The sequence below is a fragment of the Suricata suricatta genome, chromosome 12, assembly GCF_006229205.1.
Source record: "Suricata suricatta isolate VVHF042 chromosome 12, meerkat_22Aug2017_6uvM2_HiC, whole genome shotgun sequence".
Lineage (NCBI taxonomy): Eukaryota > Metazoa > Chordata > Mammalia > Carnivora > Herpestidae > Suricata > Suricata suricatta.
In genome coordinates this window covers 60467006-60480386 of record NC_043711.1, presented here as the reverse complement: position 1 = coordinate 60480386, position 13381 = coordinate 60467006, and the positions used below count along the sequence as shown (strand labels likewise).

General features: G+C 44.6%; 1 long non-coding RNA gene across 1 annotated transcript; it reads left to right on the top strand.

Moving 5' to 3' along the window:
* Nucleotides 1–685: 685 nt before the first annotated feature.
* LOC115273062 lies at nt 686–4732 on the top strand. Its single transcript, XR_003900643.1, has 3 exons — nt 686–772; nt 3633–3765; nt 4567–4732. It is a non-coding gene; the product is annotated as an uncharacterized LOC115273062 (long non-coding RNA).
* Nucleotides 4733–13381: the final 8649 nt, after the last annotated feature.

The following is a 13381-nucleotide window of genomic DNA, read 5'->3' as shown; positions in this document are numbered from 1 at the left end:
GTTCCAAGGGTTACAAGTATCTCACTGCGAAGCCAGAACATGCTTCTTGTCACTTGAATAGTTGACCAAATCTGTATCCTAGCAGCCTGCCTCTGTTCATCTTCACCCAGGAGGGACAGTGTCCAAGAAATACGCACCTTCCCACCCCTACCCCCTGCTCTCCTCTTCATCTCTGCCTGGGAGCTTCCCCCTGCTGTAGGAGCTTGCATCATTGCCAAGGGGTTAGGTGGGGGTATTGGGTGGGATGGGGTAGGGCTGGGTTATAAAATGCCATAACTCCAACTTTCTAGTGGGACATCAGCCAGCTGTGGCCAGCATGCTTTCTCAAGCAAGATTAAGCCCCCTGTGCCTAGAATGGCCACCTGATCACTAGCATGCCCTTCCTGCTCTCCCTCCCCTTCCCTGTCTCATTTCCCTTCTCCCTCATATGGGGTTCCTAAGAGCACACCTCAGATAACCTCCTGCACCCAATCCCTTGTCTCCAAAGTAAGCAGAGAACCTAATTCCCACTTTATAGCAGCCCTTCTTTATTCCCTGTAAGGATTTGTTTCTGTGGAAATGGCCGGTAGACAATGAACTTGTCCTGTCTCTTTCCCAGCTCACTATCTTCTGCACCAGGAGAAAGAATTGGCCCCTGGAGAGTCTGTCTGTGTTGGGATTTCTGAAGCAATCTTATTCAGGAGCTGGCAAGAAATGCAGTGTTCGAGCCCTATGAGGAGCTGAAACTCAGAACCTGGGAGTTGCTCAGCATGGAGTGCTAACTACCTCCCAGGTGCTTCTGTCTTGCTGAAGTCTGGAAAGCAGTGTTTTAAAGCCAACTAATTAGACCAGGATGTGCAGATCCCAGGCAGATCATTCTGCTTCTAGCTACTAGGGGAAGGCTCAGATCACTGATGAGTAGCAGTGTATGATGGCTAGATGTCCTTGTGCATACTGATTTCCTCATAGCAGGTAGCCAAAATGACTCTTGATGTCCCAAAGCAGATTCTAGAAAGAGCAAGGGCTTGGGAGCCAGGGGTACCTGTGTGACACCCAGCCCTGATGGAGTGAGTGGCGGCCACATCAATGCTCTGAGCATCCTTAGGATACTTCACCGGTCTGTGCACAGAGCCCCCAGATGCTTCTGCTTGCAACACCAGGACCCATGACTCCTTTGCTGGTTTTGCTTGCCTGGGGAGCTAGGACAGCCCTCACCTTGTGATGGTTGGGTGCAAGTGTGAATGAGTAGCTAGAAGGACTCACAGGACTCAGGAAAGCCACCATATTCATACTTAACATTTGGTTACAGTGCAAGGATACAGATTAAAATCCTCCCTCAGGTGGGTGCAGGGGTGCAGTAGAGCTCCAGTTGACCGTCCCAGTGCCACTGTGTGGATGGTGTTTATTCTCCCAGTGATGATGTGTAGAGGATTTATTGATGAAGGAGGCTCACTGAACCTTGGGTTTTAGTGGGGGTGGGTCACACAAGCATGGGTGATTGCCCATGTGGCTGACCTTCATCTCCAGCCTCTCAGAGGTCAAGCTGATACTCAGGCCCAAGTCTCCCACCATAAATCACATTGTTAGCATGGACTGTTTGGGGTGGCCCAAGGCTCCCGGGTGAACAAAGGCACTTTTACCAGGCAGGACATTCCAGGGCTTAAAGGTTACTTTTTAGTTGCTGAGCAAGGGCCAAATCTTTCTTCAGGTGAGCTCAATCCTGCATATCAGGCACACACTCTCTGGCGGCTGTGGAGAGGGTCTTGAAGGTGTGACCAGCATGACCTCATGTCCAGAGCTTCTGTCAAGCCTGAGCCTCATGGGCTCTACCCTCATGGGACCCAACTCAGCGCCACGCCTGGCTTAGCTCCTTTCCTGCCCGGTCTCCCTGCCCCTGGCCCTCCCCCTTTTTGAGCTGTGAGAACACTTCCTAACAACTCTCCCACCTACAAATCCACTTCCAGGCATCCCCAAATAAGATCCCATCAGAAGCTGCTGAGTTCTAAACTTTCTAATGTTCTGTATTTCATGGACTTTCTTGTGTGACTCACTATGACTCTGAAAGCTGAGGGCGCACACTTTCTCCACAACTCACCCCTGCAGGTATAACTTAGTCATGTTGACAGTGATGACATTTGTCACCTGCTGTTTGCCACATCCTGCTCACACAGGCCACTGCTTCCTGCGGTCTCCCCTCACTGGCATTTTTCCACAAATCCCTTAGGGTGGTCACCAGCATTCTCTGTGCTGGCCATTTCTGCTAGGTGCCACTCCTGTCTCCCTCTGCTTCCACTTCCCCCAGGCCTGCAGCCACCACAGGGGACCGTGGCCCTCACACTGCATTCTCCACATTTGAAGCTGAGTCAGTCATGGAATTTCAAAGGCTGCCTCTCCACTCTGGTGTGTCTCCCTGCTACAGGCACCCCCAGTTTCAGAGTCTTGCCCAGCTTGTGAACAAGCTTCCACAGTTCCTCCTTGAGCCTGGCCTTCTCCCAACTCAAGCCGTGCTTGCCATTAAGACTCTGGGCCCCTCTCTTTTCCACCCTTCTGCAAAATACTTCTCCAAAGGCCCTGGAGTGGACCAGGTATTATCTGAAACTGAGATCCTCACAACACAAGGTGGTACAATTCTCTTCCCTCCTTCCTTTTTTAAAAAAATACATTCATTTATTTATTTTGAGAGAGATAGCACAGGCCAGAGAGGGGCAGAGAGAGAGGTAGAGAGAGAATCCCAAGCAGGCTCTGTGCTGCAGCACAGACTATGGTGGGGAGCTTGAACTTACCACCTGTGAGATCATGACCTAAGCTGAAGTTGGATGCTGAACTGACTGAGCGACTCAGGGGCTCCTACTTTCCTTCTTATGTCATGCTTCCCTCTCCCCCCACCCATCTCCCCGAGCTGGACTGTGTGCACCTGACCTCTGCACCTAGCACTGTGTGAATGTGAGTCCAGTCGTGGTCCCCAGCCTTCTACCTTTGTGCTGCTTGTGACTGTAACATGTCACTATCTGGGAGGAACAAGGAAATGTGCTAGATTTTGTAGACAGCACAGACCACAGGTGAGGATACCAGGGCACATCTTTCCCAGACCATCCCTAGTGACAATGACATGGGTGTCATCTTGTCTTTGAGGCTAAAACACATACTTTCCAGGCTGTCTGGCATCTCTGTGTTTCCATGAACCACCTTCAGAGCTGGTGAAAAGTAGATGAAAGCCCCTCACATTTTGTCTGTTTTGAATACTGTCTTATCCTCAACATAGCAGTCTCTCAGAGAGAGAAGTCTGGCACATAGTAGGACTACAGTATGACATTGGGTTTGGGATGAACCTGGGTTCAGGCTGTCACATATTTGGCTCATTCCCTCATGTAGGCACAGAATTTGCAGCCAGGTGCTGGGTCTGCATATGCCACCTGATGGCTTGGTGGGGATGGGGTGTCTGACAGTCCCCCCACTCGAATAAAGCTCCCAGACTTAAGTGCTGATTGGCAGAGAGAATTACAAGCTCCCAACTTTGATTTTCTAGAGTCCCACATTATCAGCCCAGAGACCCCGCACAGAGAGCTAGAAGGCCACAGAGGAAGAACTTTTCCAGAGCAGTACTAACGTGTTCTTACTCTCCCACGCCTTTCTCTCGCATAAATCTACACCAGCTGCCGACCAGACCATGTGTCCTACACTTACTAACGTGTAAGCAAGAACTTCATAGAGCACAATTAGTCAACATTGCGACTGCCATCTCTCCACCTGACACTGACCAGGCAGGAGGTCACGACACAGGTCAAGGTACGTCTGCCCTTTGCTCCTCATTGGTCCCGAAGCCCCAGTTTCTGGGGAGTGTCACTGAGGTTTGCTTAATGCAAGGCATTATCATTTAGGTGATCTATGCCAATAAAGCAATGCCAGGTGTGTAGAAACAGGTTGAAGATAAATGATGCTTAATGCTGGGTGCTTTTATTAAACTCCCTGCTGTTCCAGATGCCTGCACCAGCTGCAGTTAAGCAGAATAAGCAGCAGAGGGCAGCAGAGGATGCTGTTGTATCGAGGTGCAGCTTGAACCAAGTCCAGCTCCCCACACCACCAGGCCAGAAAGCTGGCAAAGCTTGCTTGGGCCAGTTCCACCAGGGTGCAAGCCATATTCTTCCAACATATTCACTGGGCATTTAGTTAGATAGAGTCCGTGCTAAGCCACAGGTCAGGCCTGATAAAGAAGCAGGCTATGTGAACAACCCCTAACCGTCCACCAAGGCGGAGTGTTGCCTTACCCCATCCACGTGTTCAGGGCATGGAGCAGCTGCCTGCTGACCCCAGCTGGGAGCTATCATGATGAATAGGCTTCCCTGTCCCTCCTAACTGCTGAGAGCGCCTTGGGGCCTCTGATAGCTGCTTGGTTGTTGGGGTTTTTTTGTCTTTTTGTTTTTTTTTTTTTTTTTGAAGATGAAAACTCTCATCTGAGAATTCCCTGAATCTCTGTATTGCTCACCTAGAAGCTCAGGGTCCTTCCTGGACCTGCTCCCCTGGTGCCCCCTGAGATTCGGGATGGCTGGGTATGATCTGACTTACTGCCTCCCTTATCCCCATCATCAGCACCGAGATAACCGCTATGAAAATACCCATAACATGTAGAAGAGAAAAGATGGAGTCGGGGTGCAGGTCCTTGGAAAGAAGAGGGGTACACAGCAGCCCAGGCAGAAAGTGAGTCACATTTTGAACAGCCTCTATCTGGGCTTTTCCCAAGCTTTATTGAGTTATAATTGACAAATAAAATTTCATATATTTCACATGTGAAATGTGATGCTTTAATCTACACATACATTATGAAATGATTATCAGTCGTCTTATAACTGGAAGTTTCTGCCTTTGGCAAACATATCTCTCCAATCCTCCTAAACTCCAGTCCTCGGTAATGACCCTTCCACTCCATTGTGTCTGTGGGATTGGCTTTTTAAAAAATTAATGTTTATTTATTTATTTTGAGGGAGAGACACAGAGACAGAGACAGAGACAGAGACAGAGGGTGAGAGAGAATCCTAAGTAGACTCCACACCTCAGCACAGAGTCTGATGTGGAGCCTGAACTCATGAACAGTAAGATCATGACCTGAGCTGAAATCAAGAGTCAACAGCTTACTTGACTGAGCCACCCAGGTGCTCCAGGATGGGCTTTTTAAAAATAGATTTTACATATGAATGGGTCATACAGTATTTGTCTTTCTCTGCCTGGCTTACCCTGCTTAGCATAATGCCTGCAGGTTCAATCATATTGTCACAAGTGGCAGGATCTTCATACCTCATGGCTGAATAATATTCCATTATATATATATGTATATATACTACATCTTCTTTATGCATTCATCTATTGATGGGCACTTAGGCTATTTCCATATCTCAGCTACTGTGAATAAAGGCTTCATTGTTTTTTTACTTTCTTTTCTTTTATGTTTATTTACACATTTTTTTGGTAATCTCTACACCCAATGAGTGTCTTAAATTCAGGACCCAAAAATCAAGAGTCACTCTCTCTTCCAACTGAGCCAGCCAGGTACTCCCATTGTTTTTTTTTTGTTTGGTTGGTTTTTTTTTTTTTTTTTTTTTTTAATTTCTGAAGATGTCACTGCCTTTGGCGTTGGGTATCAATGTTCCTAATGACCTACACAGCACACAAGTATCAGTGGGACCTTGATTCCTTATGGAAGCCCACAACTCAGCCGAACTATTTTCTTTCCCCTTCCAGACTTAATATTTTTCCATGCTGATTCCCTTTCTGCAGCTTGTCTAGGCTTCCTCTCTGACCTGAAGAAGAGCCTGCCTGGTCCCTACCTCCATGACCCTCTTTTGCTGGCTCAGCTGCCATGAAGATGCTTTCCTGTTTTTGCCAGCCCTTCTCGGGCACTTGCGGCCACCCTGCATCAGGGCTGCAAGACGGTGCCTCAGAATCTCATTGGCTTAGAGAAAGATCAGTCTTGATACTGGTCTTGGGGCCCAGGAAGAGGTTTGCACACTCATTTCCAGGAACCAGATGTTCTGTCCTATACCCCGACTTCCTTATCTCCCTGTTCCTGCCCAGGGGCCTCACCCTCACTGGCTCCAGTCTGCCCTGGTCACAGGTAATGCCCCTTAATGCCTGGCCCAGGACGTGCTCCTACATCTCCCTGTGTTCCATTTACAGAACGGATGTGGGTGCCAGCTGAGGAAGGAGGGTAGTTTCAGCTTCTCCTTTTGAGACTCTACTTCCTGGGAGTTCAGAAGGTCTGGAGCCAAGGTCTCTGGAGCAGAGGCTGGATGGAGGGTGAGCTCCAGATCCAGGGACAAGGACGCCCCAGTGGGAGGTGGGGTTTCTGAAGCTCCGCACCAAACACTTCTGTCTATGCTTTCTTTGCAAAGTAATTCCAAAAATCTCTAGGCCACCCTATCTTCTGCCTTCAAGCAAATCAACTCTTGAGTTAAATTGTTCAGGTTAGTTTTCCATCTCTGATCCCCTTCTGTCACCTTTTTGACAAAAGCTACCCTGAGGCTCTGCAGTATCCGCAGCACACCAGTGCCCACCGCACAGCTTGAGCATTGTCATGGCTCCCCGAGTAAATGCAGCAATTGTCAAATGCTCACTCCCTCCTAAACAGTGGGGGACAGCCATGCTGGTTCAAGAGTGCACCAGAAATGCAGAGCAATTCAGATGCTTAAAGATATGAATCCCAGGAAATATTCTATGAAAAACGGCACATTCTAAGTCAGCTCAAGCTCAAAATAAATGAAAAGTTCAGGCTGGGATAATCCCACCAAGCTATTCAAGGAGAGAGCTATTTCCAGATCGGCCACACCTGACTTCTGGCGTTGTTTCTTGCTGCAGCAGGAACCAGCCTAGCAGCAGGAAGAAAGGTGAGGGCATCTGATGGTAGTTCAGCCCAAGTGCTTTGCCCATATTGTTCCTAAAGCAAGAACCCTCACCTGCTGCTGTCTTAGCCCCTCCTTCAAGTCGCCTCCCTTCGTTTTAAGCCAGTGCTATTTAACAGAACTTCCTGCTGCTTTCTGCAATATGGTAGCCATCTGCGGCATGTGGCTATTTAGCACTTGAAATGTGGTTACTGCCACTAGGGAAGTGATTTTTAAATTTTATTTAATGGTAATTAATTTAAATATAAAAATTACAATGGAAATAGCCATGCAAGGCTAATGACTGTCATAATGGAGTGTGCTGTTCTAGATCATTAAAGATCCTGGCTTGCTATCATTGTCCACAATATTATATCTGCCTTAATCCTTAATAATTTCAATACACTTGTATGTGACCCTTTTCATCAGCTGGCCTTTCCATTCTTTCCCCCCAACCAGTTTTATTAAGATGTTATTGACATGTAACATTATGTAAGTTCAAGGAATGCAAAGTGGTGATTTGATACATTTACATATTGCAACATGATTACCACCACAGCGTTAGCTAATACCTCTATCTTATCACATAGTTATCATTTCCTTTCTGTGGTGAGAACATTTAAGACCCACTCTCTTAGCAACATTCAAGTATATAACATGGTATTATTCACTATAATTACAATGCTGCACATTGCATTCCTAGCAGCTGTTTATGTTTTAAATGAACATTTCAGCCCACATGTGCCCCTTTTCTGGCACACTCCAGCTCCTGGTAACCACCTCTGTACTTTCCGTTTCTTTGAGTTTGGCTTTTTTAGATTCCACGTATAAGTAAAATCATATAGTACCTGTCTTTCTGTGTCTGCTTAGCTCACTTATCCTGTCAAGATCCATCCAAGTTGTCACAAATGGCAGGATTTCATTATTTTCCATGACTAAATAATATACCATTGTAGGCATATACCACATCATCTTTATCCATTCATCCTTCAGTGGGTACATCTGTGTTTTCCATGTCATGGCTATTGCGAATAATGCCGCAGTGGACATGGGGTGCACATATCTCTTTGGGAGTCTGATTTAATATTCTTCACATAAATCTGTAGACTGGAACTACCAGATTATATGGTATTTCTGTTTTTAATTTTTTGAGGAACCTCCATACTGTTTTCTACAGTGGCTGCATCATTTGCATTCCCACCAGCAGTGCACAGGGGTTCGTTTTTCTCCACATCCTTGCCAACACTTGTTTCCAGTTACCTTTTTGATGACCTTTCAGTTCTTGGCCCCCTGTCCTGCACTGGTCTTGTCCTTCACTTACTCTTATAGATTTGTCTTATAATTATAAGACATGATTTCATTTGCAAAACTACAGCCCTGTCATCATCCTTGTTTCAAACACCCCATCTTCTGATGACCACACCCTACATTCCCAGCTTAGAATTCCAAGCCCAGCAATCTTTCATGCCCACCGGGGCATTAATTCCATTGATCTTACCACGTTTCTCATACCTTATTTTACCTTATTGGTGCTAAGTATTCTTATAATTATTATACTCTTCTTGAGCTTTCTTCAAATATAGGTAAGTTAGAGAGACCTTGATCCCATAGGGTCTTGCTTTTAAGTAAGACCAGAGCAACCTAAATTTGTCCACTATTGAGGCAACCCCCTTCTGAGCCCTTGGTGTTGACCTGTGTGTTATGAGGCTTTCTACTCTGGGGTGCTCTCCTCACACTCATGCACACTCAGCTGAAGACTTAGGGGGACCCTCTGCAGTTCTCTAGGGTTCCCTCCCTCAGCAGCAATCCTTTCTGGGACTCTTCTCTGTGGACTCCAGCTGCTATGGTCTCCCCAGATATCCTGCACCGTCTCCTCATCTCCAGGAAGATGCCAGGTTCTGTCTAGGGCCCCCTTCCTGTGCTGCCACCTGGACTCTTTCCAGGCAGTAAGCTGGGCAATTAGAGATGCAATCTGTTTCTGGTTTCTCAGGGATTCCTGCCAGTGCTGTTTTCCAGTGTCTAAGCAACATTGTTTGGAATATATCTATATATATTGGAAGGGAGGAGGTCCAGTTTTTTTAGTTGTTTAAGATGGGAGGGTGAACGTTGGCCAGCAGCAGAAATCCTCATTTCCCCTCTTCCTCACACCCTTCCTTACTCAGCTCAGACCTCATGCTCAACTACTATTGACATTTCCCTGCTCTTTTCTTCTTCTAGTTCAACAAACCACAGTGCTGGTTAAGTCTAGGTCTCTGCCAACCCCTTGTCTGCTTCTTCAGAGGACCATGTCTGCATAGAGATACCCATTATGGTGGCAGTTCTGTCTTATATTCACGGCCATGGGCTCCTTGTGGACCATTCATGCTGCCTGACAAACACATTGCATGTCTCCAGTCCAATCTCCAAATGACCATGCCCAGCCTTCTCCTCAAACCATGAATATTTCCACCACCATCCGCTCTCTCCTAGCTTTCAACTTTATTGTAAAACTGTCTGCCACCAGAGAAGTTTCAAGAAAGCCCCTGCCATCTTCACTGACCCACACTCTCCGGTACTCAATCTGCCTTCTGGCCTCTTCCTGAGATGACCGCACTTTCCTCACTAACCTACCTCTCCCTCTGTGCACATGGCTTCAGGCTTCTCATTTCAAAGGACTTTGCTGTGGTGGTTATATCTTCTCTTTCCCACATCATTGGCTGTTTGCTTTCCATTGGATTATTCTTGTTACTCAATGAACACATCATTGTTTCTCCTACCTTAAAGGAACTCAGACCCTGCTTCCTTTCCCAGTTTCTGCATCACTTATTTGCTCCTCATGTGAAGCAAAACTCAGTGAAAAACCTCACTCACTGTCACTCATCCATCTCTCCCCACTTTTTCTTGATCATGCTCTACTCAGACTTTAGCCACTGATATGCACCTAAAAATGCTCCCATGAAGATTACTGTGACCTCCATGTTGCTAAAGCCAAAGGTCAATTCTCAGTTCTCATGCCACTGACCCATAAGCAGCATTGACTTAATGGGTACTCTTTCTCTTTGAGACATGTTCTTCAATGGCTTTCAGGACACCACATGTATCTGCTTTTTTTATTCAGTCACCTTGCTGGCTTTTTCTCTTGTCCATGACCTTGTCCATGGAACGTCTCTAACTCAATCCTTTATCCTCTTCTTTACCAGTACTCTCACCTTTGATGAACCTATCCTGTTTTGCTTCTTTCTACATCATCCGTAGGCTGTGATATCACTCTTTCATGTGTATCTCTAACTCAGACTCTTCTTCCAAACTCAAGACTCATACACCCAACTGCCTACACCACATTTCCACTTAAATGCCTAAGGGACATCTCCAGCTTATCATGGCTGATGTAGACTCTTTCCCAGTCATATAGTGCTTTCCTAACTGGTTTCCTTGCCTCTCTCCATGTTCCCTCATAATCTATCCTAAACATGGCAATTGGAATAAGAAACATTTTAAAGTTTAGGTCACCAGAATCACTCTTATCAACAACTACAGTGCCTCCATTTTATTCAGAATAAGAGACAAAGTCTTTGCCATAGCCTGCAGCCTGATGATCTGAATCCTCTGACTTCTTGACTCTGGCTTGTATGCCTTTCTTTTGCTCATTTTGTCGTGGGTGCACTGTCCTCTGTGCTCTCTGAAACATGCAGTCATGCTCCCTACCTAACGCCTTGGCATGAGCTATTCTTTGCCCACAATACTTTTCTCTCTATTTATCAGCCTGGCTCACCACTCCTTCACGTCCTTCAGCTCTTTGCTTAAATGCTACCTTTTCAATTAGGCAAAACCTGACCATTCCACTGAACTCTGCTACTATCCTGCTCCTTCTGCTCTGCCCCAACTCCACTCTGCCCCCTGCCATTTCCTAGATAATTCACTTGTTCATTATGTCTCCATTGCTTGTCTCTGATGGCTAAGATCAGAGCTCCAGAATCTGCTTTTGTTCACTAATGTTTTCATGTGTTAGCACATGCAGATACTTGATAAATACATGTTAAATAAATATTGGTTGCAATTCCTAATTTCCTTTGTCCAAGTGTGTGTGTCTGCATGTGTTTCTATCATTCATAGTTTCTTTCCATTTATTTTAATATGATTTGGGCTGGACAAAAGTACTGGGGTGAAGAGAAAGAGAATTCCATTTCAATGGTTTTGGACCCTGGACCCAATTTCATCTTGAAAACCATCATGCCAAATAGGCTGGGTTTAATAATAGTGATAATAATGTCTTACTTTCTCTGAACCAAGATATCACCAATGCCACCTCTAATTAGGAAGGCAGGAATTTGTACTGCTCTTCCCATAAAAGTGAACAGTGACCATTAATTGTCTATCCCCCCTCTGCTGTTGGGATGATGGTACTGTCACTGTTTTTTCAGTATGACCTCTACATTGTCACATCATTTGAACCCCAGTCTGATAACCTCTTGGCTTTTGAATTATGAGCTCAGTCTCCTACCTGTCTGATCAGCTTCCATTTAACAGTTAATAGAAATGAGTTGTGTTTCCTGGTCTGGACTATATATTATGCTCTGCTTCCCATCTTAATTTAACAAAGGTGGAACATTAAAAGGCTCAGCCCTGTGCTTCACAGATGAGGCCTGTGCATCCAAAGGCATCATCTTTTTTGCATTACTCCAGTTACCACAGATACAACTATGTTTATGCACATGCCCCAGCTCCATGAGTTCATGAGCAACCTTAGGACAAGATTCTTTGAGGCAAGTTTATAGAAACTAGACCCAGCACATACCTGGTCCAGCACAAGTGAGAAACTATCACATAATGAACTGGTTGTGGCCAATTCAGCACTGGGGGATGGTCATTGCTTTAATATAAACTATACACCATTAAGAAAGCAATGCCCCATGATTGGCGAGCATCTTTGGCACACAATTTCTCTGCTTATTCTCCTGGTTGGATTTCCCTCTTTTCATCATATGAATTTGATAATTCAGTTTATTGTCCTCTTCTCAGAAGGGGTTCAGAGCCCTGCTAAACTTAAATAGCCATGTAATTTGCCCAGTTTGTCATCCAGAGTCTTTTTTATTTCAATGCCAATATAGTTAACATTTAGTGTTATATTCATCTCAGGTGTACAATATAGTGATTCAACACTTCCCATAATCACTCCATGCTCATCATGAAAAATGCATTCCTTTATTTCCTTCACCTATTTCACCTGTCCCACTACACACTTCCCTTCTGGTAATCATCAGTTTGTTCTCCATAGCTGTTTCTATATCCTGCGACTTTGCTGAATTTATGTATCAGTTCTAGCAGCTTTTTGGTGGAGCCTTTTGGATTTTCCATGTAGAGTATCATGTCATCTGTGAAAAATGAAAGGTTGACTTATTTTTTGTCAGTTCGGATGATTTTATTTCATTTTGTTGTCTGACTTCTGAGGCTACTACTTCCAAAACTATGTTAAAGATAAGTGGTGCGGGTGAACACCCATGTCATTTTCCTGACCTCAGGGGGTAAACCTCTCAGTTTTTCCCCATTGAGAATAACAATAGCTGTGGGCCTTTCATATACAGCTTTTATGATGTTAAGGAATGTTACTTGTATCCCAACTTTCTTGAGGGTTTTTATTAAGAAAGGATGCTGTATTTTGTCAAATGATTTTTCTGCATCTATGGACAGGATCATATGGTTCTTATCCTTCTATTAATGTGATGTATCACATTATTGATTTGCAAATATTAAACAAGCCCTGTAGCCCAGGAGTGAATCCCACTTGATCATGGAGAATAATTATTTTAATATACTATTGAATTCAATTTCCTAGTATCTTGTTGAGAATTTTTGTATCCATGTTCATCAGGGATATTGGCCTATAATTCTCTTTTTTTAGTGGGGTCTTTATCTGGTTTGGGAATCAAGGTAATGCTGGCTGCATAGAATGAGTCTGGAAGCTTTCCTTCCATTTTTATTTTTTGAAACAGGTTGAGAAGAATAGAAATTAACTCTGCTTTAAATGTCTGGTAGAATTCCCCTAGAAATTGTTTGCATTTTTATACACCAATAATGAAGCAACAGAAAGAGAAATCAAGAAATCGACCCATTTATAATTGCACTAAGAACCATAAAATACCTAGGAAGAAATCTAAACAAAGATGTAAAGGATCTGTATGCTGAAAACTATAGAATATTTATGAAGGAATTTAAGAAGACACAAAGAGATGAAAAAATTCCATCCTTGTGGATTGGGATAACAAATATTGTTAAAATGTCAATACTACCCAAAGCAATCTACACATTCAATGCAATCCCAATCAACATTGCACTGGCATTCTTCTCAGAGCTAGAACAAACAATCCGAAAATTTGTATGGAACCACAAAAGACCCTGAAGAGCCAAAGTAAAGTTGAAAAAAACCAAAGCTGGAGACATCATAATCCCTGACTTTAGCCTGTATTACAATGCTGTAATCATCAAGACAGTATGGACTTGGCATAAAAACAGACACATAGACCAATGGAATAGAGTAAAGAACCCAGAACTGAGCC